Source organism: Prionailurus bengalensis, chromosome A2, assembly GCF_016509475.1.
Source record: "Prionailurus bengalensis isolate Pbe53 chromosome A2, Fcat_Pben_1.1_paternal_pri, whole genome shotgun sequence".
NCBI classification, from domain to species: domain Eukaryota; kingdom Metazoa; phylum Chordata; class Mammalia; order Carnivora; family Felidae; genus Prionailurus; species Prionailurus bengalensis.
The window spans coordinates 156,533,593-156,559,362 of record NC_057348.1 but is presented as its reverse complement, the minus strand read 5'-3'; the positions used below and the strand labels follow the sequence as shown (position 1 = coordinate 156,559,362).

General features: G+C 42.8%; 1 pseudogene; it reads left to right on the top strand.

The window, feature by feature from the left end:
* The first annotated feature begins 17,907 nt into the window (after nt 1-17,907).
* On the top strand, nt 17,908-19,608 carry LOC122488452 (annotated as a pseudogene).
* Nucleotides 19,609-25,770: the final 6,162 nt, after the last annotated feature.

Here is a 25,770-nt window from a genome sequence, read left to right as displayed (position 1 = left end):
ACAAACATCATAAAAATGCAAGTGGGAAAACATACCAAAAGTTTCTCACCTGTGTAAAGTTCACTGTAAGCCCAGGGCAGCTATCTTCTCTCTGGCCGTGGCTCAACATTTTAGGCACCTTTAATGTGCATCTCCATCCAGTTACATGCCTCTGTAGTCAATGTGGGGAAGAGCAGACATGGAGTCTTTCAAATGCTTCTGCTACAATTGACTCATGACGTTTCTATTCATATGTGACTGGCCAAAGCTAGTCATATTATCATGCCCAAATTCAAGGGTGGGAGAAGAGTGTGTGCATGTGTATGTATGTGAGAGAGAAAGAAGGTGTGTGTGTGAGATAGAGAGACAGAGAATTCTAATATGAATCTTGTTAGGCAATTGTATACATATTACAGTGCATATCACTTTTTTAATGTTTATTTTATTTTGAGAAAGAGAGAGAGAAAGCATGCAGGTGAGAGGCAGAGACAGAGGGAGAGAGAGAATCCCATGGGATTCGACACGGGGCTTGAACCAATGAACTGTGAGATAATGACCTAAGCTGAAACCAAGAGTCAGATGCTTAACTGACTGAGCCATCCAGGCACCCCAGTGCATATTACTTTTAACTTATACAACTTCTTTGTGAATATTTATTGCCTTCAATTGTACAAAATAAGGAGTACAATTTCAAAGTAATAAATGTTAAAGTCAGAATTTGAACTCGCTTAAGGCTATCTGACTTCAACATTCATGCTTTCTTTTTAACATATACAGTGATAAGCAGCCTATAATGCTAAATCCAACATCTCTATTAATTCTGCTTTGTTTGAACATTTGGAATAGTCTAGGATGATGAGAAAACAATACAAATAAATCACCCTGGATGGAGGCAGTTGAATATTACAGAAGAGTTCAGTTTAACAAATTTATAGTTGGCCCCTTCTGTGCCATCAGGCACCAGGAAAGCTCATAGTCTAAAAGACATGTAAACTAATAGATACACTTAGTATGTGATACGATAGAAATTTGCAGAGTGCCACAGAAATACTCCAGTATTCATCTAATAGCAATTGATGGGAGAAGAGTCCAGGTAGGCTTTTTGGAAAAGATGATGTCTGAATGAAGTCTTTTAGACCTCAGTTATCTCTGCTATTTTGGGGCTGATATCACTGATTATCTCCTGCTCTACTACTCCTTTTCCCTGTAACCGATCGCTCTCCTGAAAAGTCCCCTTCACTCATTGAAGACTTTGGCGTCCAGCTGAGAATTATCTCTTTCACCCTCGCTTATGTCGTCCGTCATTCCAGGTAACTTCTATGTCTGCGTCAATAATCCATTAAACATCTTGGCCTCTCTTGATCGCAACTCTGTTTACTTCTACCTAAACTCCCCTCCAATGACTTGCTTCCTCTGTTGTCATTAAGTATTCAGAAAGGTGGATATTCAACTTATAGATTCAAGTCTATAGAATTTACCATTCTAATCCTGCTGCCAGTTAGCTGGCCATTCGGATCCTGTCCTCTTCTACCTTTTTTTTTGAACCCCAATTTATTATTCTAAACAGGTACCTGTGGGGCAGAAGGACAGAGGGGTTTATGAGGAAGGCTGAAGCTTGAGGGTGTGGCCCCTACAGAAGCATACATTTATTTAGAGACTGCAAGCAAGAAAGATGAGGGAGTTGATGAGGAATTTAATCTGTGAACTGTAGGGGCTGTGGTAGTTTCGATTTCAGTTCTTTTTTTTTAACGTTTATTTATTTTGGGGCGGGGGGAGGAGAAGAAAGAGGGAGACAGAGGATCTGAAGCAGGTTCCGTGCTGTGAGCACAGAGCCCAATGTGGGGCTCAAACTCATGAACCATGAGATCATGACCTGAGCTGAAATAAAGAGTTGACAGCTTAACTGACTGAGCTATCCAGGCGCCCCTCAGTTTCACTTCTTTACACTATAATCTTCTGAGTTGCTTACCTAGTCCAACCTTAAATGGTTTTTGCTCTGGCTAGTTAAAATGGCAAAGGAATGTATAATAAATTATCAAAGAATGAGCAATAATAAACAAGCAGCACAAATTGTGTTTTTAAAATTTAGACCACACCTCCCTAGAGAAGAATGGGGTGAAGTTCCCCATACTGTCTCAGCTGCTAAGTGAACCTAGAACTGAACTGAAAGCATATTCTATTTAAAAGTTTTTTTTAATGGTTATTTATTTTTGAGAGACAGAGAGACAGAGCATGAGTTGGGGAGGAGCAGAAAGAGAGGGAAACACAGAATCTGAAGCAGGCACCACGCTCTGAGTTGTCAGTGCAGAGCCTGATGCGGGGCTTGAACTCACAAACCGTGAGATCATGACCTGAACTGAAGTTGGATGCTTAACTGACTGAGCCACCCAGGCACCCCTATTTTTAATATGACATTTGTAATTAAACAAAACTGAAGAATAATCATTGAATCTAGGAAAAAAGTTTTCCATGTTGAAAGCTGATGCTTTGAAAAGAGTAGATAATGAGGGCAGAGATGGGAAATTTCCTGGTTCTCTGCAGGCATCTTCTGCACATGTCCAAGGGGCTAGGGGATAAGTCCTCAGGTTCTTTGTCATTTCTAATTGGAATCAACACCTGGGGCACCTGGGTGTCTCAGTCGATTAAACATCGAACTTTGGCTCAGGTCATGATCTCACAGTCTGTGGGTTCAAGCCCCTTGTCGGGATCTGTGCTGACATCTCAGAGCCTGGAGCCTGCTTCAGATTCTGTGTCTCCCTCTCTCTAACCCTTCCCTGCTCATGCTGTGTGTGTCTCTCTCTCTCTGTCTCAAAAATAAATAAACATTAAAAAAAATTTTTTTTTAAAACCAATGATTTTCCAAAACGGTAACTGTCATTTTCTTTGGGAAGATGTATAACATCATATTTACTTCTATCTTCTGGTATCAGAAAAAGCACAAGTTATTTCTAAAAGAAATTTTCTTTTTCTTGTTAACATGTTAACTACCATCAGTCGTAGACATCTTGGTCTTGACTTTGGTGGTTTTAGACAAATAGAAAGGGGATAGAGAAGAGAAGTGCTATCAGAACTCAGAAGCTTGGGGTAAAAGACTCACATGTGAGTGTGACAAAAAATGCCTAAATTCTATAAGTGGTGAGAGAGGAGGTAGGGAGGTGGGAGGCAATGGTTCACACATAGCTCCTCTGTGCAAGGAGAAAATAGGTGGCTGGAAAGGTAACTGTCAGATAATTTTTTATTTCCACTCCTACATGAGGAGGGTGGATGTGTTAGGGAGGTAGAGTATCAACAGGCCCTTTATATTTATAAGACATTTGTGAATTTTGCTCACAATCATGGTCTTCTTATTCATAGCTTGTACTTTTATGGTTTGAACCTAAATATCCTGAACTAAAGCTGCTATTGCCTTCAATTCCTGAACTTCCCATTTATTTCTAAGTGTATTTCCTACATAATGTTCAAATATTTGCTAGGAAGCTACAGCCAGACACAGAGAATTTTGCTGTGATAAGTGTTTAGCACCCTTTTGGGAAAGGGTGCTACAGCAATTTTGCTGCAAGGCTGTAATATATGGTGATAATGATGCTTCACTCCTTTAGAAATGGTACCAGGGGCCGATCCCTGAGAGCAGAGTGCAGAGCTGCTGAGGCCTGCCTCTTTAGGAGGTTCTATGGATTGCTTGGGATGAGTAAATGTTTAATGAGCACTTTATTCTCATTACAGGGTAATGTTGGAGATCTAAGAACAACAGCATACCAACTCCTTTGTTAATTCTCATCGATTTATAATTTCCTTCTAATTGCATTTTCTTCTTTCTTCCCAGTCTATATTAAAGTGAGTTTGACTTGGCCAGCTGGGTGACTCAGTCAATTAAGCATCCAACTCTTGACTTTGGCTCAGGTCATGACCTCACAGTTCATGGGATTGAGCCCTGTGTTGGGCTCTATGCTGAGAGAGTGGCGCCTGCTTGGGATTCTCTCTCTCTTCCTTTTCTCTCTGCCCCTCCCCTGCTCGCACATGCTCTCTGTATCTCTCTTTCTCAAAATAAATAAATTAAATAAACAAACAAAAAAAGAACTCCTGTGGTTTGCCTCCATCTCTGTTTTTATTTTATTTTTCCTTCCTTTCCCCTATGTTCATGTGTTGTGTTTCTCAAATTCCACATGAGTGAAATCATATGATATCTGTCTTTCTCTGAGTTATTTCACTTAGCATAATACACTCTAGTTCCATCCATGTTGTTGCAAATGGCAAGATTTTATTCTTTTTCATACCGAGTAGTATTCCATCATATAAATATACCACATCTTCTTTATCCATTCATCAGCCAATGGACATTTGGGCTCTTTCCATCATTTGGCTATTGTTGATAGTGCTGCTATAAACATTGGGGTGCATGTGCTCCTTTGAATCAGCATTTTTGTATCCTTCGGATAAATACCTAATAGTACAAAGTTCCATATTTCAGACCATTTTAGCCCTCAGAGTTCATAATCAGTACTTGGTTTGTACAGATCCTAAGTTGCCTAACTTTTGTATTCATGGAGACTTTGAGAGTGGTCTGTATTCCTATCAAGAATTATATCAGGCAAGAATGATGTGTAGGCCTCAGCAAAGATAATATTTCAAATGGTGGGAGAGAAACAGAGGAAAGAAAAGGAAAATTTGTATGTAGATCACTTTGGATGATTAAGCTTTTTATCTTCAAAACACATCAAGTTCTTTACAATGAAAGGGAATTAGAAGTCTTGCCTATTTGCCTTCATAATTTGATTCTATTTTAACATCAAACTTCAATAGTCCTAATGTCTTAACAATAATTGTTACATCAGTTGAGAATTACTGTCATGGAAGCTAATGGAAAAAGGAAATCCAAGTGGATGATAAAACAAACTGTTATTGGATCACATTGTGCAATCAAGATAATCTAATAAATAGTTTCTGAAACACTGAAAAAAAAATGAACTCCTTAAAAAAAAATAAAGTGGGCTTGATTCCTGTGGAATCTAAGTCCTAAATGCTAAATGGAAGATCAAAATGAAATGATATTAGCAGTTAGGATTTTATGATAATGGAGAGAGACTGGTGAGTTGTTTTATGTGTGGTCGGATGTGAGGTGTGGGAAGACGGGGTGCAGCATTCCTGGGGGGAGCAAATGACTAAGTAGCAGGTCCAAGGAGAGAGAGGCTGTCAGGATACAAAGGGTAACTAATTTTCTTGAATAACAAGAAAGATTCTGCTGGTGTGTGGAATGGGAGCATGGGTGAGGGATGTTATTGAATCAGGGGGTGTTAAAGAGGCAGGTATAACAGAGCTTCTGCCACTGTGAGGTTTGTGAATTTGATCAGGGGCTAATATGGAACCTAAATCAGTTTTGAGATGGTAATGCTTCTGTGTTACTTGGGGTCAAACCAACCATTGTAGGTGAAAGATTTAGGGTCCAAAGGGGAAGTTAGTATCGTGTGTGTGTGAGTGTGTGTGTGTGTGTGTGTGTGTACACACACACAGATGCACAGATGGAAGAGTGGTCATTGGGCGAGACTATTATTTCAGAAGGGGGGAATATAAAAAGGTATGTTCCATCTCAGAGAAGATCATTACTTCCAGTTACTTCTTTAGGCTCTAAATCCTCCAGAATGTAGAGTAATTAGCACCATGAGAATCAGAGCATAAAAACTGCACCCATTCATGCGCCTATCTCCACCATCCCCGGCTCTCTGAAATTCCTGAGGTAGCATTACCATGACGTTCACCTGACTACCAAGTATTCCCCTCAAAGGAGGCCAGAGATTGACCAAACCATACCCAAATAGCCCTAAATCCAAGATTCTCTTCCAGGCAAATTTTTCACCCTATTGGCTTGGGATATTTTCTATTGCCTATACAATAGAAAGGGGAAAGACATCAGAAGGGCGATTTTCTTTTCCTAAAACAATGTCCTGCAATTCTCCATTTCTCTTCTCTACAGGTTATCCAACCATCTACCAACCCCCAGGAAGTGCAACAAACTCAAAATCTGCTCACAGGGAAAACAGCAGAAGGAAAATATAGGAAGAGTTTACATACAGGTGGGATAAATTACAGGTGCCTCCTGTTTACTAAGTACAAGCTTGCAGAGGTAGACAGTCCCTGGTGGACTCTCCCGATTTCATTCTCCCTTTAGCAGCTCTGGGGTCATTCATTTTTCTGGTTAGGACATCTCACCCTCACACTCAGAAGAGTTGCTTTACCTGTTCATGTATTCTCTCTATTGCTTTCACTCTTTGCCCAGCCGTCACCTCCTCCGAAATTAATGAGAAAAAAAGTGTTTCCCGCCAGAGCTGCAAATACATCCATGAGCTCTGCCCTGAGATGTTTCCTCAGACTTTTGAGCAGTGTCTCATCAGATTCTGGGCACTCTGAGCAGTTATATATGTTCTGTTTTCCAAGTACCCTATCTGAGTCACCACCACCAGAATCTCTCTGGTGGGTTTTCTCCATTTCTTCTACCATTCCGGGTTTGGTGTTTTTCTTACAGGATGATTAGCACAGTACATCCACTTCACTCAGTTCTTTCGGTGTTCTTTGTGATGACTTTCTAAATCCAGTTCCTTTAAACACAGTCTCCAAACCCCCAGTGTCTCCACCTTACCTCAATCTGTCTCTACCACTATTCCCTTGGTCTCAGAAGGGTCACTGACAGCTTCTAAATACAAATATGTTATAAAACTGCTTATAAGTGATTTGGAAATTCAAAACCCTTCTCCATTTTTGCTACACTTTATCATTTGAACATTAAAGTTTTGTTGGTGGTGCCTGTCACCATATTTAACATGAACTTAACCAGGTATTTGCAACTCCATCACAGAATAAACTTACTTTCCCCACAGATTGGGGAAAAGGATGAGAAGTCTAGAAAAAGAGAGCAACAGATATCTCACAGAAACATGACTGTCATACCTCCTTTATTTTTTAAAAATTATTTGTTTAAGTAATCTCTACCCCCAAAGTGGGCCCCCAATTCACAACCCCCAAGATCAAGAGTCTCATGCTCCTCTGACTGAGCCAGTCAGGCACCCTTGTCATATTTCCTTTAAATTCTACCTTCATATCCTTTCTTTCAGAGCTTAGAGACTTGTACATGGGACTTTATCCTGGGATCAGTCTTTGAGATAGATGTACTGTATATTTTTTCCCAAAAAATTCTTGTGTAAATTCACTATGCAAATAGAAGTTCACCAAGCTTGGGATATTTGCCTTACAGATAAATGGGGAACATATTCTGTAAAACAGATCTTTGGATGGGAAGATCTATATCAGGTGATGGGGAGTTAAAAGAGCAAAAAGGATGAAGAGGGGACCGAGAGAAGAGAAACAAAATAGAAAAAGGAAAAGAGGATGGAGAATGAAGAAGAAAAGGCAAGGAGCATGGGAAGCCTGGCAGGGAATTCTGATTATCAACAGTACACCCCAATGTAGGATTCCTAGTGAAAAATCAGTGAGTGTATTATTACCTGCAATCCAAAGCCATGTCATTGTATGTGTATAGAATGTGATATCTAGGTGCAACCGTTCTGTATCTTCTGGATATATGTAAAACTTAATAATGGAAAAATTGGAAGTTCCTCTTTGATTCTGCCAAGAAAGTCCAAAGAGATCTGGAATAAGAGAACTGTATCAACGAGGAAGAATTTGAGGAAAGTTGGAGAAAGAGAAAATGTTAAGTCTCTAGTAGCTGTTAAATACCAGGATTGAAAAGCTACACTGGAGAACACCTGACTGGCTTAGTGGGTAGGGTATGTGCCTCTTGTTCTCAGGGTCATCAGTTCAGGCTTCATGTTGGGTGTAGAGTTTACTTAAAAAAAAAGAAAGAAAGAAAAAGAAAACCTACTCTGTTCTTCTGATGAAATGGAGGAGGACATCCATAAATGACTTCTCAGTGGTTATCCCCAATTCTTAGGGTGGGGTTGAGGGTGGTCTACAGTCTGGTTGGGGTGTAGCAAGCATAGAGAAGCCTTCCCATGGGCATATATCATGATCTTGCCTTCGCTTCCTGCACTGTATGTCCTCTTAACATCATGGCCTTAACAGCATCATGTCTACACATTTCCTTCTTAAAAATGTTATTAGAGGGGTGCCTGGGTGGCTCAGTCGGTTAAGTGTCCGACTTTGGCCTAGGTCATGATCTCGTGGTTCACGAGTTCGAGCCCCGTGTCGGGCTCTGTGCTGACAGCTTGGAGCCTGCTTCCGATTCTGTGTCTCCCTCTCTCTGACCCTACCCCCATTCACACTGTCTCTCTCTGTCTCAAAAATAAATAAACGTTAAAAAAAATTAAAAAAATGTTATTAGATTCCCCTTTTGTTGCGTGGGTTTGGGGAAGTGTACTCTCCTGCTTCTCCTTAGTTATGCTCCTGATTTCTAACCCCTGGAAAGGTAAGAAGTATGTGGGACATTCTTTTCAAAAGCTGCAACCTGGGCCACAGTGTTTCTTATTGTTGGGCTCCATCTGCATAGCAGTTAATTCAAATAATAGAAGTTAATAAACTGCTCTGATGACAGAAGAACTTTAGCTGAATATGAAGAGATCTGGGGACAAAGAGTAAGCTTAGCTTAGCCATTGAATCCAATTAGACTTGCCTCAGAATTCAGTGGTTAAAGCTTTTGTGATTCCAACCACTCTCATCTGCCATCTTCCCAAGACTGACACTATCCCTCATTCAGCTCTCTGTTGAGTTTTCTTCTCCCTGACAACCTACATCACTCTTTCCCCTTATTTGGTTTTATTTTCTTTTCACCTCTTATCATTACTTTAAATTTGTTATATATTTGGTTACTTATTACCTGTGACCTTCATTATATTGTTAGCTCCATGCAGGGAAGAATTTGTCTTGTTCACTGCTCTGTGTTCGGTACCTAAAATAGCACCTGGTACATGGTTGACGTTTGATAACTCTTTATTAAAGGAAGAAAAGCACCTGGCTACTCTTTACCAAGGTTCTAGGAGATCCTTTTTTTACTTAATGTGTCCTTTGATTCCAGATTTAAAAACATATACACATACAGTATGATTTTATTTTATTTATTTTTTTAGAGCATGCGCACGAGAGGGTGGGAGTGGAGAGGGGCAGAGGGAGAGAAAGACTCTTAAGCAGCCTCCAAACTCAGTGCAGAGCTCCACACAGGGCCTGATCCCACAATCCTGGGATCATGACCTGAACCTAAATCAAGAGTCAGATGCTTAACTGACTGAGGCACCCAGGCATACCCCTCCCGCCCCCCACAGTATATATCTCCAATAAAACTCACAGTTTTGGCTTTTCCTGTGTTCATCTCAGCACATCTTTAGTGTGATGTCTTTCTCCCTTTCTACCTCTATTGATGAATCCACCCAAAAGATACTCTCTGCTCTCAAGCTATTTCTAGCTGATTTATCCCTGTTCAGGTAATGCATCCCAAGATTTCAAAAATATTATTTAATTTTGTTCTTTTCTCTTATTTGAGCATACAATCAACCAACTTAGGTTCAGTGAACTGTGGATTGAAGCTAAAAGATGCCCCATTCTTACCATGCCTAATGATAACCAACTTTGTTTTGTTTGATTACATTTATGAGACTTACACTTTTTTTCTTAAGTTTATTTATTTTCAGAGAGAAAGAGAGTGTGAATATGAGTGGGGAGGGGCAGAAAGAGAGGGAGAGAAAGAGAATACAAGCAGGCTCCATGCTACCAGCGTGGAATCTGATGTAGGGCTTTATCCCATGAACAGTGAGATCATGACCTGAGCTGAAATCAAGAGTCAGACACTCAACTGACGGAGACACCCAGGTGCCCCTGAGACTTATACTTAAAAAAAAACACAGGCATCATTACTTTTCATTTTCAATTTTCACTTTTTATTATTTTTCATTAAGATACTTAAATAATAGCACAGACAAAACTGAATATTTAGGTGGCAGGGGATGCCATATGTGATACTTGAAGTGTTCATAGATGAGCAAATATATGAATTCAGCAGTGTGAAAGGTGAATTAGGTATGCCAGCATAGAATGTGCATAAGGTCATGTACTACAAAAGTCTAAAGTAAACAAATCAAAGATCATCTGTTCTTTGCAGTTTGGGGTTCAAACCCAGGTACCACGAAGTAGGTGTGTGTCCTAGAGTAAGGGCTTCCTCTGTACCATCAGCAGAGAAATGAAAACCTCAGAAACAGCTATTCACAGGGTTGTTTAAAGAATCAAATGAGACAATGCCTGTGGGAAGCACGTGGTAAAGGTGTTATTGCTATGAGAGAGGCAAGGGACAAGGAAGAAGGACTATGTAATTTCCTGAGTCCTTAGGCACTGGAGGTGATGCATGTCCTTGACTGAGTGGAAAAGCCAGGGAAGCTGGTCTTGCTGATAAAGAGATATAAAATACCTTTGGCTTTGGTATTGACGACAATGGAATCATAACTCTATTAGTGTTTCTTTGCCATAGTTTTTCATTTCTTCATAAATTTATGTAATATACAAAATTATAAAAACTATGTGTGCGTGCATATGTATAATTACTATTTCATAACTGTAAACAGGTCCTCAGTGTTTCATTTTGGTTTCAGTTAATATCTTTCTGTAGTGACCATGGCCATGATTCCTTCATCAGTGGGTCCCCCTCCCGCTCAGGAATGTACATTTAGATTTTGAGTCCCCTGTTATATGTGGGCAAACTGAGGCCCTGAGAGAAGATGCTCTGAAGATTATTCTTAAGCAGGAGAGTGAACCCCACTCAATATCTTGATGCTCGGGTCCTGGTGATTCCTATTTTTTAAAAGAAATGTTTTTACTACTTCAGCATTTCTCTGTTTTGGACCCTGTTTTTCCCTCCAGGGTGACCAGAGACAGGGAGATCTCTTAGCCCACTGTTTTTGCTCCTCTACTGCCTGTGTCTAAAACATCTGGTGCCCAGCTCCTTGTCCTCACTCTCTCTTCTCCTCACCCCCCCCCCCCACAACAGAGCCCAGATCCTAGGACTATTGGGGCACACTGAGCTCTATGCCCACAGGAGATAGGAGAGAGTGAGAGAATAGTCAGGGTTCCCCAGGAGACCCCTGTGGACTCACAGTAGCCTGCCTTTTCCCTCGAGCTCACGTTTCCCAAACTGAGTATGATGCTGGGATGTGCCCAAGTGTCCAGCGGAGACAGCTGCTCCTTGGGAACCACTATCTTGCTCCTATTCAACCCTGCAGGAGCACACCATCAGTGTGTGTGAGAAGAGCTGGAGGCTTCCACCTTTCCCAGTGCCTTTTGGTTTCAGATCTAACACCAGTAGTGCCTAAAGAGCAGGAGGAAGGGGATATGGAGAAAGGGTCCCAGGTAAGGTGGAGCGTTTCCGTCCTGGTGTTGTGTTATCTTCATTTACTTCAGACTGCCCCAGAGATCCTAGGTTTGGAAACTGTGCCTACAGAGAGTTTGCGGGGGACCTCTTGGCTCCATTCAACCCATTTCACTTGCCTTGTTGTCCCCTGTGTGCCACCCAACACTGCCGAATTTTGCGTCTGGACCTGGGTGGCAGGATGAGACCTACCACTGGTAAGTCCCCTACCTTTCCCTCAGCCTCTTTCATGCTCCTTTCATTGCCATCACAGCATTTGTCACGGGTTGTCATTTAAAACTTATTTATTGTCTGTTTTTTTCAACTTGACTGTAAGGCCTGGAACTATTTTGTTCACCACCATATCCCTTGAACACCAACAGTATCTGACACTGTCAATCATATTTTTCTGAGTGAATGAGTGCATGAATGAATGATTTGAGTTTCCTGTGTCCTCTTGCACACTGGGCTATTGCTGATTTCAGTGCAGCAATGAATCCCATGACAGGACCCCACTCCCTGCCTTGGCCTCATTCTGTTCTCCCTCTTGGGGAAGACCTAGGGGTCTTCTTCCAACCCCACTCCTTCTGCCCCACCCTAAGAGATCCGGGTTCAAGGGAAGCTCTGTCTAGGTTCCTTCTTGATGCATCTCTGTCTTCTTTTTGAGCCTTTAGTTCTTGCTGCCAGCCGGTCTGGCCCCAGTGTGCTGTTTACTCTGTGCCCTCCCTCTGTCACCTGCCCTTGCAAAAGCCTGTGAACCATAGGCGATATTCAGTGACTTTCTCTGCTTGCCCCTCTGTCCCATTCCTCACCCCTGCGCTTTCATTCCCTCCAGAAGCTCGGCATGTCCCATGACACTGGTGACCAAAACCACTGGTACAAACAATCATGGTGATGGTATGCTAATCCCTCTGAATTCCAAGTTGTTAAAGAAAGAGTTATTTCCAGGGTGGGAAAATTGTTTCAAAAGTCAAAAAGCATGGGGCACCTGGGTGGCTCAGTCGATTAAGCATCCCACTCTTGATTTCAGCTCAGGTCATAATCTCATGGTTCATGAGTTCAAGCCCCATGTCAGTCTCTGTGCTGACAGTGTGGCACTTGCTTGGGATTCCCTTGTCTCCCTCTCTCCCTGCCTCTCTCTCACCCTTCCTCAAAAACAAACAAACAAACAAATATTTAAAAAGTCAAATAGCATAGGAATAATTCAGTCAGAAGAACTGAGAGGGTTGATTTGGAGAGACAGTAAGATGCATAACAAGGCAGGGGGGATTTCAAACAGGTTTCATGTCTCTGGGGGATTATTATACAGAGACAGGTGAGCTCTCTACTAGGTGACACTGTAACAGAAATCTGAACAGCAAAACCTACAGCACGACGAATTTGGATATTTGGATAGGGATGAACAGGATCTCTTACCAGAGAGAATCTTTACCATAAATGTGTGAGGGAAACTGAGAACATACCAGAGAGTCCAGACGATTGAGTACAGGTAATGTGTGGCCCAGTCCAAAGCATGTGCTGCATAGCCAACCAAAGCCTTGGCCAGCCAACTTTGTGAAGGTTAAAGCTGCCATTGGCCTGTTTTGATGGGACACTGCATTGTCTTCTGATTGGAGAAACCAGGAGGATGTGAGACCCCTAGGCCTGAGAAAAGATGTATTCTGTAGCAAGGGCGGGAGCGGGATGCTCCAAGGGGTATCGCAGAGGCTGCACTGAGGAAAATCTGCTCTGCAGCAGACCCTGATGCAGAGGAAAGCTAGTTCTATGTTCAAGTTGAACCTTACCTATGTCAGTTTTGCCTGTGTTAAACAATCAGTTTTGACAAATAAGAACTTGAGATGTAATATTATTCAATAAGTACATCAGGTCCTAAAACATACTCCGGAGGGCCTGTCCTGAGCTGTGGGCCAGATGGCTGAGTTGGACTTGGGGAGGAATGGTGGCTCAGAGTCTGGAAGCAACATGAGGGAGATGGTAGTCTATCATGGACAAAGGGGAGGGTACCAAGTTATCCAAGCTGAGCGGGGAGGCAAGATCTTGAACAAGAAGGGAAAAGTCTGAGGTGAGATGTCCAGTAGGCTGGAGAGGGGTTGGTAGGAGGAAGGCAAGAGGGGTTTGGAGGAAGTTGTAGTAATGGGGGCTGTGCTGGAGGCCTGTTTGTGAAGGACACTGCACTGAATGGAGTGTTCCTGACTTCAGAGTCACCTCTGAATCAACGTTTTCATCCCTGATTGCAGGACTTCAAATGTTTTAGACTGTGGAACTGCAGGATGCTATGTCACAGACACCTGTCAGGTAAGGAATATGTTGCCCTTCAGGTGGCAGTGATGGTGAATAAACCATAATAGGCCCATGGGTTGAATTTCTCATTCTTGCTCAGGCATTTATAACACCCGCAGAGTATGAGCCATGTCAATATGGGAGTGCATAGGGAGAGATCACAATCAGGAAGGTTGTCGTGGAGGAGAAACCCCCCTGTCTTTCAATGAGAGACATTGAAGCCCAACCCCCCTGTCTCTCAATGAGAGATGGAGTATTGAGGGCTGAACCTCTGACTGGTCCTGTGGTAGCGTTAGAGATCACGTTCGATCCTTTCTGCGGGGAAAGGACACCCTCCCTGTCTCCTACTCATCACTGCTAGTCAACAGCTGATCATGGGAACTTACTCTTTAATATATTGCTTAATTTACCACTTACTAAATACTTTCTCCATTTGCAAATGTAAGTAATAGGCTTTGGATTCTGTGTCCAGAAATTGATAGGGCACTGTGTTCAGAAATTTTGTAGATTCCATGGATTTGACATTGTGGTTAAATAAATAGGTACTTGAGTCAGAAAACCCTGGGTTCAAATCCCAGATGTACGTTTATTAACTTGGGACTTGGGACTGAGATCCTTAAACATCCTGAGCCTCAGTTTTTATCACCTGTGATGTGGAGATAGCCACCGTCTCACAGCCTGGTTGCAGCACAGAAACCAGTGCATGGTGGCACTCAGTGAGTGGGGTCTCCCCACTCACCACTCCATGTCCACAATTCTGTGTCAAAATGCTTTGACAACTGAAAGTTCTTTCTAATCTTGTGTATATGCTTGCCTTAGAAGATAAGAGAAGGAGTAGATGTTGTTGTTGGTGTTTAAAAGAGTTTTTCCCGATCACTGATCTGAACTTACCAGTGTGAGGCTCTTTGTAGCCTCTATCTGTTCTGTTAGGTGTGAATATTTATGTATTTTGCTGGAGAAATAGTATTGTGCAGTATTTGGTCACAGGGTGCTGCCTAGACCCTCTGGGAGTGGATTCTGAAACACACCTGGTCACATCTTCCTTTTTCTGATAAGAAATTGGCAGGTCATGATTGCCTCATTGCTGTCTGTTAAAGCCCACAATGCACACGCACGAGTAATCATTAAAGAACATGCATTTCCATTTGTCAAACTTTTCTTCTCAGGACTTGGAATGAAAACTCGATAGAGGTACTCATTGATTTGTTTAGCTAAGATGTACTAAGAACGTATATTGTGTAAGACATGTTGCTGGGTATTGGGAGGACTATGAAGATCACAAGAGAGCCCTGCCACTGAGAAACAGGTGTTTGGAAGAAGGCCGGCACAAGAATAACTATAATGCAAGGGAGACAGGCTAACTTCCACAGGTGGGAATTCCAGGAAGAGTGAGTTCACATCTGAATGGGGATGAAATTTCATAAAGGAGGGATATTTGAGACAGTCCCTGAAGGGGACTTCATTCTTTAACTCAAGGGAGTTGGTAAGAATTTGTCAGGCAATGATGGCAGGACAGGGTATTCCAAGCATAGAGAACAATAAGGAAGAATTTGTGAAAGCAGGGTGGAATTAACATTTGGAGAATAGCCAGTGGTCCAGTCTGGTGGTAGTGTGAAGTGGGTGGCAAGAAAGAGGTAAGGGTGAGGTTGGAGGGGTAGGTGGGTAGAGCTGTGTAAGGCTAGGATAGCCAGGAGGAGTATGTGCCTGACTTAGCAGATAAGAGAAGGAATAGATGTTGTTGTTGGTTTTAAAAAGGTTTCTTCTGATCACTGAAATAATATGCATCTAAAGGAAAAGAATTTGGAAAACAAACAAGATGAAGATTGGTATAGATATAGATACACATTGAACTGTCTATAATCCACACCCAAGATTGCCCGTTAGTGATTTAAAATACATCCTTCTAGCCTTTTACTGTATGGATACAAGGTAGATGGCTAACTAGTTTGATTAATTGATCTTGAGAGTAATGTATAAGTGAAATAACATTGCCTTAGATTTTTACAAAAAGAGCCTGTGGACATAATACCTTAGAAACATAAATATAACAGTAGTATGTGGGTAGGTCAGATACAGAGAAATCTATAAATGAGAAAGCCATGGGGCGCCTGGGTGGCTCACGTCAGTTAAGTGTCTGACTCTTGATTTTGACTCTGGTCATGATCTCACAGTTCGTGAGAGTAAGCCCTGTGTTTGTCTCTGTGCTGACAGTGCAAAGCCTGCTTGGGATTCTTTCCCTCTCTGTCCGTCCCCCACTTGTGCATGCGGTCTCTCTTTCTCACAATACATAAATAAACATTAAAAAAAGGGGAAGCCATTAAGAATGCTGTTGCAGTGATTAAGAGGAAACAAGTTCTTGAACTTGGGGGCTTCAGGAAAAAGAAAGGGGGAGTGCAGATTAAAAAAATGTTTCTAAGGATGGCAGTTCAAGTGGTTTAGAAGAAGGTAGGGAAAACCAGAGATCCCTTCCAGATGACAAGCCTGGATGACTGGGGGATTGCAGAATGATGAACATGATCTGGGCTTTGGGGAAGGGGAGGATTATGTGTGTATTTTTATACATAGTATGTTGTGGTGGTTAGCAGACAATCAGAGATGTGGGTTGAGAATAAGAATGCAGATTTGAGATTCATTTATATTTTCAAGATTGTTCTAGTTAAGGAAGAAGAGAGATTTCTGAAGGAGGAAATAGATGACAGAAGAACACAAAAAGCAATGGTGTAATGTCTACATTTAGAAAGACCAGGAACCAGACAAGAAAAAGTCAAAATTGTTAGAGAACTTGGAGTGGGCAGTCCTTGTAGTCAAGGGTGGAAGTAGTTTCAAAAATGGGTTATTCATAGCCTGAAATGTCACAGAGACCACAAGGAAGATGAGATTGAGCACAAAAGATGAAAAGAAGTCAAATATAAGGTTCCTAGCACAGTTCCAAGCACATGGAAAGAACTCCACTCATAACAAGTATTATTACAAAGAAATGACCATTAAATATGGTAGTTTTTTTACATTGATAAATAATTTTATTTTATTTTTTATTTTTTGTTTTTTGGGTTTCTTTTATATGAAATTTATTGTCAAACTGGTTTCTATACAACACCCAGTGCTCATCCCAACAGGTGCCCCCCTCAATGCCCATCACCCACTTTCCCCTCCCTCCCACCTCTCCATCAACCCTCAGGTTATTCTCAGTTTTTAAGAGTCTCTTATGGTTTGCCTCCTTCCCTCTCTGTAACTTTTTTCCCCGTTCCCCTCCCCCATGGTCTTCTGTTAAGTTTCTCAAGATCCACATAAGAGTGAAAACATATGGTATCTGTCTTTCTCTGTATGACTTATTTCACTTAGCATAACACTCTCCAGTTCCATCCACATTTCTACAAAAAGCCATATTTCATTCTTTCTCATTGCCAAGTAGTATTCCATTGTATATATAAACCACAACTTCTTTATCCATTCATCAGTTCATAGACATTTAGGCTCTTTCCATAATTTGGCTATTGTTGAAAGTGCTGCCATAAACATTGGGGTACAAGTGCCCCTATGCATCAGCACTCCTGTATCCCTTGGGTAAATTCCTAGCAGTGCTATTGGCTGGGTCATAGGGTAGATCTATTGTTAATTTTTTGAGGAACCTCCACACTGTTTTCCAGAGCAACTGCACCAGTTTGCATTCCCACCAGCAGTGCAAGAGGGTTCCCATTTCTCCACATCCTCTCTAGCATCTATATTCTCCTGATTTGTTCATTTTGACCACTCTGACTGGTGTGAGGTGATATCTCAGTGTGGTTTTGATTTGTATTTCCCTGATGAGGAGTGATGTTGAGCATCTTTTCATGTGCCTGTTGGCCATCTGGATGTCTTCTTTAGAGAAGTGTCTATTCATGTCTTCTGCCCATTTCTTCACTGGATTATTTGTTTTTTGGGTGTGGAGTTTGGTGAGTTCTTTATAGATTTTGGATATTGGCCCTTTGTCTGATATGTCATTTGCAAATATCTTTTCCCATTCCATTGGTTGCCTTTTAGTTTTGTTGATTGTTTCCTTTGCAGTGCAGAAGCTTTTTATCTTCATGAGGTCCCAATAGTTCATTTTAGCTTTTAATTCCCTTGCCTTTGGAGATGTGTCAAGTGAGGAATTGCTGCGGATGAGGTCAGAGAGGTTTTTTTTCCTGCTTTCTCCTCCAGGGTTTTGATGGTTTCCTGTCTCACATTCAGGTCTTTCATCCATTTTGAGTTTATTTTTGTGTATGGTGTAAGAAAGTGGTCTAGTTTCATTCCTCTGCATGTTGCTGTTAAATATGGTAGTTAGGGAGTGTTTACAAGACCCACCAAAAGTCTTACACAGAGTTGGAGTTTAACAAATGTGTTGAATGGAATGATGACTGATGGAATACAATAGAGGGAGAGTGTAGGAGTTTGATAACACCTGTCCAACTTCTACTTAATAGAACTTGTTAAGAATACTACTTAATTAGAACTTGTTAGTTCTCGCCCTTTGGGAATATATCTTCTGGACTCTGAGATTAACCATGCATGCTGGTTAGTATGCTTGAGGGGCCAGGTCAGCCATCAGGGAGCATAGTCAAGACAGGCATTGATGGCGACTTCCCACTAAGATTTCCTGGCTTCTCATAGGTAGTACAGAGAACTGGCATCAAGTGCGATGAGTAACTTCAGTGTGGTTAGGGGGTTTGTACTGCTGGGATTGTCACACCTCCATTAGTTCCAGGTCCTACTGTTTGCATTCATCCTTTTGATATGTGTGCTGACAGTGCTGGAGAACCTGGCCATTATTACCCTCACATGCCTTGACTCCTGCCTCCACTCACCCATGTACTTCTTCCTCTGTAACTTCTCACTCATGGAGATGCTGGTCACCTCCACTGTGGTTCCTAGGATGCTGGCAGACCTGCTGTCCCTCAGAAGACCATTTCCCTGGCTGAGTGCCTGATCCAGTCTCTCTTTTACTTCTCCTTGGGTTCTACCAACTTTGTGATTCTCACAGTCACGGCCTTTGATCACTATATGGCCATCTGCTGCCCTCCGTACCACCCAACCATCATGAATGGTCCAGTGTGTACGAAGCTGGTGGCAGTCTGCTGGGTGGTTGGCTTTGTCTCTACCATCTCCCTGATCCTGCAGAAAACACGGCTCTGGTTCTGTGGCCCTAATGTCATCGACCACCACTTTTATGGCTCTGCCCCACTTCTCAAGCTTTCCTGCTCTGACGCCTGCCATGTTGAGTGCATGGATTTCTTCCTGTCCTTGCTCTTTGTGCTGGCCACCATGCTGCTGATCATAGTGTCCTATATCCTCATTGTGGCTGCAGTGCTACACATCCCCTCTTTCTCTGGGCACCAGAAAGCCTTCTCCACCTGTGTCTCCCACCTCACTGTGGTGGTTCTGGGCTATGGTAGTGACATCTTCATCTATGTGAGGCCAGGCAAGGGCCACTTCACACACTTCAACAAAGTGGTGGCCCTGATGACTGTAGTGGTGACCCCTTTCCTGAATCCCTTCATCTTCACCTTCCGGAATGAGAAGGTCAAGGAGGTCATTGGAGATATGACCAAAAGTCTCCTCCTCAGAGACCCAGCAGCCCGTGGATGAGAAGGCCAGAGAACACCTGTCAAGTCACAGGAGTAAGGACCCTCCACTGCAGGTGGGCACCTGGGCACCCATGCTGGAGCTCCTCAGTCTCCTTCTTAGTCTCTCCTGCTCCCTTTATCCCCCACTCACTCACTACAGAGAACTAATGAGCTTACATCATCTGAATGATTCCAAGGCAAGTATATGTGAGCCTGAGATAAACAAGGAGGACATGATTTTGAGGAAGCTGTGGAGTGAAAACAGTATGATAATATCAACTGAAAGAGAGTATCCAAATAAAACCCTCAGTCCTGGGTCTGGTACATAGTAAAAACTCTGTAGACATGGCTATTATTATAAAAATGTGCTATTAAAATCTCTCCTTCCCAGTCTGGCTGTATGGTTTTGTTTACATTCCTTTACATTTCTTTGTCTGCAAATTCTTTGAGGGTGTATTTATTTCTCATGAACTGGCTTCAGAGTGTAGGATAGGGTTCTGAAAACCGGAGTTTCTCTGAGAAGAGCAGAGTGGCCTGGCATCCCCCAAAGAGAAGAAACTCCATGCCTCTCGTTAGGACCATTTCTTTGGGGATTACTCCTGAAGCAGAAGCACTACTTATACCCAGGAGGCCCACTTCTGTCCAGCCCCTCAAAATCCCTTGTTTTTAAACAGAAATGACTCTCTAGGGGCCACTTTCTCAGCACCTTCCACAGAGAGGTCCTGAGGGCTCCAGTCTAGACTTTATCCTTTTTATGCACTCAAGAAAGAAAGGGAAGCTGGACCATTGCTCCCATGCTGGCTGCTTTCTCCTTCACATGCATTAGCAACTGTCTTCTCCCACAGAATCTTAGGTCCATGTCCCAGAGCAAGGGTCCTCTGTGTTTGGCTTTCCCGGAAGCAGCCCGGACAGGAGGTCACCAGGGCCCTGGTGGTAAAGCAAAGGTAGTGCAAGCCAGTTGAGAGGGAAGAAATGGGGTGGTATTGGGGTTATGAATAACAGGGGGGTAGGGCAAGGGGGGGGAAGGCTTTCCCTGGCAGTTTGGGAATGGTTTAGGAAGTCGGGGGAGATGTGGGAGTGGGAGTAGCTCTAGTGTCTGATTTCTCGTACCAGGGTGAATTTGGACTTGGGCTGGGATTTGCAGAACAGGACAAAGAGTAGATGGAAACTTCTTCCTACTTCTGAAGCTAGTTCTGCCCTATGAGGGAACATAATGCAGGCTGCAGGCAAAGTACAAGCTAGAGTGTGCGTATGCGTGCGGGCACGTGCACACACGCGCGCGCGCGCGCGTACACACACACACACACACACCAGGTGTAGGTGGGATATGTGTGATATTCCTCAGGCACTCCTGGCTGCCTAAGAGCAAAAGAAAGGAAAGAAAACATATGGTTAACTGGTAGAGATCACAGTCATACAGGACATGGGTCTCCATCTGTTTACAAATATCTTATTAAATGACAAGAAAAAGGCAATCTTATCAATAGCCTAATCTGCAGAAACCTGTGGACTCAGTTTCCTGGAGCCCCAACGTCACTCCTCCATAGTGATATGGGGAACAAAGGCAAGAAGGAAAAAGTAGATTTTCTTATAACCTACAGCCCATTGACAAATACTTGAGGCAGGCAGAGGAAAACATTCTTCCAGGAACTCCCACTGTCTTAATGTTAATGCTTTGCTAGAGGGGAAAACAATTTTAGCTTGACCATAGCTTGGCCTCCAGCATCCTGTGAGTCTTCTTTAACATATGCAAATCTCCTTGGAAACTTCCCATTTGCCTTTACCTCCCCAAATCCATAGTATGTAACCAGTCACTCTTCACGACCCCAGTGCAGCTCTTTCTGCCCACGGGTCCTGTCTCCATGCTTTAATAAAATAACCTTTTTGCACCAAAGACATCTCAAGAATTCTTTCTTGGCCATCAACTCCGAACCCCACCACCACCCCAAAACCTCATCATGCCCACAGGATACCTATAGGAGAGGTCGTTGTCCTAATGTGTAGCATGGATAGGCCCACAGAGAGGCCATCCTATAGAGCCACAGCTGTGGAGAAAGGGGTGGTGGAGAGGAACACGTCTGGGGGCCCCACCCAGAGGCATGAGTTTCTGGTTATTACTGGGGAGCTTGACATCCAATTAAGCTCTTTTTTTTTAACTACCATAGGACAAATTACTGTGTGTGGGTCTCTCCAAAAGGGGGCAGATACTTTTGATTCTGTGGTAAAGGACAGCAGGGAAAAGTTTTTCATCTTTAGAACTTTCTCTCCTCCACCTCTCAAGGGACTAATTGCTTACTCTCCTTGCAAACTTCGTGAAAAAACTTAAGAACTAAATGGGAAGCAATTATCTCCTTCTGATATGCAAACACTTTCCTTCAGCTTTTCCTCCTAAAGTAATCAGCACACAAATCCGCTCAGATTTGCCTCCTGAGAGATTCCTTCCTGCTGCTACTCTCTCATTTCTGCACATTCCCTTAAAAAATTAAAAATAATCAACAGTCTACAGCCATCTATTGCCTCTTTTTCATGGTGTGATCTTAGCAGTGAGATATCTGGTCAGATTGGGAGGGTATATCTTGCCTTGGGGCTCCACAGTAATCACCCCCTCATACAGCATCACACAGTCATGATGATGAGGGAGCTTGGGGCAAGCTGAGGGCAAAATACAGGCTGGTACCCTGCCCTCCACCCCCTCAGGTAGAATATTTGTGATATTCCTCAGACACTCCTGGCTACCCAAGAACAAAGGAACAAAGGAAAGGGGTTTAAATGGTTGCTGTGGTAATGCGGGAAACTAAGACAAATGAAAAATTAAATTCCCTTACTGCCTATAGCCCATTGACAAGTCCTTGAAACCAGCAGAGTGACCTCCCTGTAGGAGCTCAGCTGCCTCAAGGATGACAGTTTGCTGGGGGGAAAAGGGAACCTTAGCTTAACATTATCCCAACATCGAGGATCCTGTAAGTCAGTTTCCTTTATCTCAACTGTCCCAAGATATATGCTGGCAATCACACTCCAAGCTTATGGCCCCCTGATATATATCTGAAGGGTCTCATGACCGAGGTTGTATTAAATGGTAATAAATGGCATTTCCCTAGCAACAGCTAGCCTCTCAAGGTCCTGGAGACCTTGCTTCCAAAATTCCTTAGAGACATACTCTATCCCTGACCCCCTCCCAACCTGAGGGTATATAATGAGTTACCCATCATGACCCCAGTGCAGCTCTTCCTGCCCATGGGTCCTGTCCCCATGCTTTAATAAAATCACCTTTTTGCACCAAAGATGTCTCCAAGAATTCTTTCTTGGCCTTTGACTCCGGACCCTACGAAACCCCATCACCCCAAAACTTCATCAATGACATTCCCAACAAAATTACCTGTGTGATGCTTGGAACAGCACTGTCCTCTCCCTTAATACAGAATGCTGAACCTCGGGCCCCACCCTAGACCTGCTGAAACAGAATCTGCATTTTTTAAAAGTTTATTTATTTATTTATTTTGAGGGGGGGGGAGGGGTAGAGAGAGGGAGAGAGAATCTCAAGCAGGTTCTGCACTGTCAGCACAGAGCCTGATGTGGAGCTTAAACTCACGAGTTGTAAGATCATGACCTGAGCTGAGAGTCAGACCTGACCAAGAGTCAGATGCTCAACTGACTGAGCCACCCAGACACCCCGCAGATCTGCATTTTAACAGACCCCCTGGATGATTTATATGCACCCTAATATTTGAGGAGCACTGATCTAGACAATCTGCTGGTGGAAGTTTCAATCAGGAAATTGTGTACGAAAGTCCTTGTCTTGGTGGCAATACTGTGAAAGGCACTGGAAGGGGGCATGTGCTTGCGATTACCGGAGCCACCCTCCCTTCAGGACTTTTATCCCAGGGCCTATTTCTGGAGTTGGTAACCAGGATTTAAGCCCTGAGACTTTTATTCTGGTCTGACTTTAAACTACTTCTCCTTTTCTTCTTCCTCTTCGTCCTCCTCCTCTACTTCGTCCTCCTCTTTCTCCTTCTTTGAAAGAGCTCGAGCTTGAACTCATGTGATTGAGGGAGGGGCAGAAGGAGAGGGAGAGAGAGAATCCCAAGCAGGCCCCGTGCTGTCAGTGCAGGGCCTGAGGCATGGCTCAATGTCATGAACTGAACTGTGTGATCATGACCTGAGCGGAAATCAAGAGAAGGATGCTTAACCAACTGAGCCACCTAAGTGCCCCATGACTTTAAATTTCTTGAGAGACTTAGGCCAAAGGTCCAGCCTGTGATTTGCTGTTAGAATTCTGTGTGGCTTTGACCTAGAGATTTGTCATACATTTGATCCATACATTTGTCTTAATGTGACAGGGACTCTCAGTGTGCACAATATCAGATAAGACATAAGCCTGGTTAGACTTAAGCCAAGAAATACTGATAACAGACTTTTCCATCTTGCTGGAAGGAATCTAAGGACACCAGTTCTAAGGCAAAGTGGGTGTATGCAAGTCTCCCCAGGTTTAGAGTCACGATGTGACTAAATCATTGCCTCTTGGAATTGCAAGGCAGTGTGTGGGCCGTCCAGGCACACCTCCTCTCACTGCAGGCCTCCCCGCTGTAGGACACTTCTCAGGTCAGCAAGGAGACCTGCTGGAGCCAAGTCTAGGCATGGCGCACTCCCAGCTGCGAGGCAGCCCCTGTCTTTGCTATAGCGGTCTCAGTTTTAAGATGAGACCTTATGTCCAGCCATTGAACTATTTCTAGACCTCTCACCCGCTGTCCACATTGCTTCTTCTGGTCCCTGTTGTTAAGTGGGTCTTGGAACTGGTTGTGGCACTAGGATAGACAACTAACTGGATAGAGTGCAGTGGGATAAGTTCTTCTTATGCGTTGTTTACTTCTTTTTTTTAATTATTATACAAAATTTATTGTCAAATTAGTTTCCATACAACACCCAGTGCTCATCCCAAAAGATGCCCTCTTCAATGCCCATCACCTACCCTCCTCTGCCTCCCACCCCACATTAACCCTCAGTTTTTCTCAGTTTTTAAGAGTCTCTTATGCTTTGGCTCTCTCCCACTCTAATCTCTTTTTTTTCCCTTCCCCTTCCCAATGGGTTTCTGTTAAGTTTCTCAGGATCCACATAAGAGTGAAAACATATGGTATCTGTCTTTCTTTGTATGGCTTATTTCACTTAGCATAACACTCTCCAGTTCCATCCACGTTGCTACAAAGGGCCATATTTCATTCTTTCTCATATGCATTGTTTACTTCTATTACTGTCATTGAGGATGGGTTTTTGTGTTTTAGGTTACAGTGTCTACTCATATTCCAAATTCATCTGCAAACCTTGTTCCTAAAGACAGCTAGCATTTATTGAACATCTGTGTCCTAGGCATAGGAGATACAAACGCATGTAAGAAATGGTACCTAACTTGAGGAGCTCAGAATTTTGTGTGGGAAAACAAAACTATGTAGTTAGTTACTAAGATATGCAAAGGACCCCGGAAATACAGGGAGGGGGTGCCTGATTTTCCTTGGTTAAATTGAAAGTATTCTCAAACATGGTATTATCTGAGTTGAGCTTTGAAGTATGAAGAGCCACTTCACAGTCTGAGGAGGGGAAATGTGAATTACAGAGAGAAGCAGCCGATATGTAAAATAATGTAGACATAAAAATGGCATGTTACATGGGCAATGAAAGCACAGGGAGATGGAATTAATGAATGACTCTGGAGAATGGTCCTGGATATTTTCACAAAACAGATCCAGGTCTCTCAGGGGGAATTTGTAAGTGTCCTCTGAAGGATAATGCACTCACTGAACTCACAGGACACAACTGTTTTACAACGAACTTGGGAGTGGGTACAGAGGGCATTGATGTGGAAACCTTTGCACGCTTGGGCAATTATACTGTATTCACAAAAGGCACTGTTTCTCTTCAGTGCTGGAATTTTATTGTTTGCAGTTTTGAACATGACCCAAGGAAGTTCAGAAAGAGCTTAGGAATAGTTCTGTGAAAGGACAGTTCCTTGAAGTTTGCTTCCATAGGACTTGGCATGTATCTGACTCAAGGGAAGGAGAATGACAAAGATTCTGGGTCGAATGGGGAACAGGATCCAAGAGAAAACCCAGAGGCAGAATGCTACAGTGATGCTCTGGAGCCCTTTCGAGAACTGACTGTTAAGTTTTCAGGAAAGTAACAGAACATTATTAAAAATTAAATAGTAGAATCTTACAATCAAACAGATTATGTGAAAAACAAAGGTAACAAGAATTCAAAACTCATAATTACTTCACTACGTTTTACTTTTATCTATGCTACTGAAGGTGTTGGCCTCATGTTAGTAGTTTGAAACTGGACTGGATGGGGGTGAAACTGACACCAGGGAAATTGGCAAATACTGGAGGTCAGAAAATGCTACAATTAGAGAGAGGGTGGTTAAACATTTACCAGCAGACCACTGGACCACTGCCACCTTTCTTCAGTATCTGTGAGGCATTGTTGGAAGGACCATATTTATATTCAGAAAGTGAGAGCATAAATAAGTGGTGAACTGGACTGATGTCAACATGGTCCCTATAGACAACACTGAAATTTCCCAACTTGGCCTTAGAGGGTTTTACACCT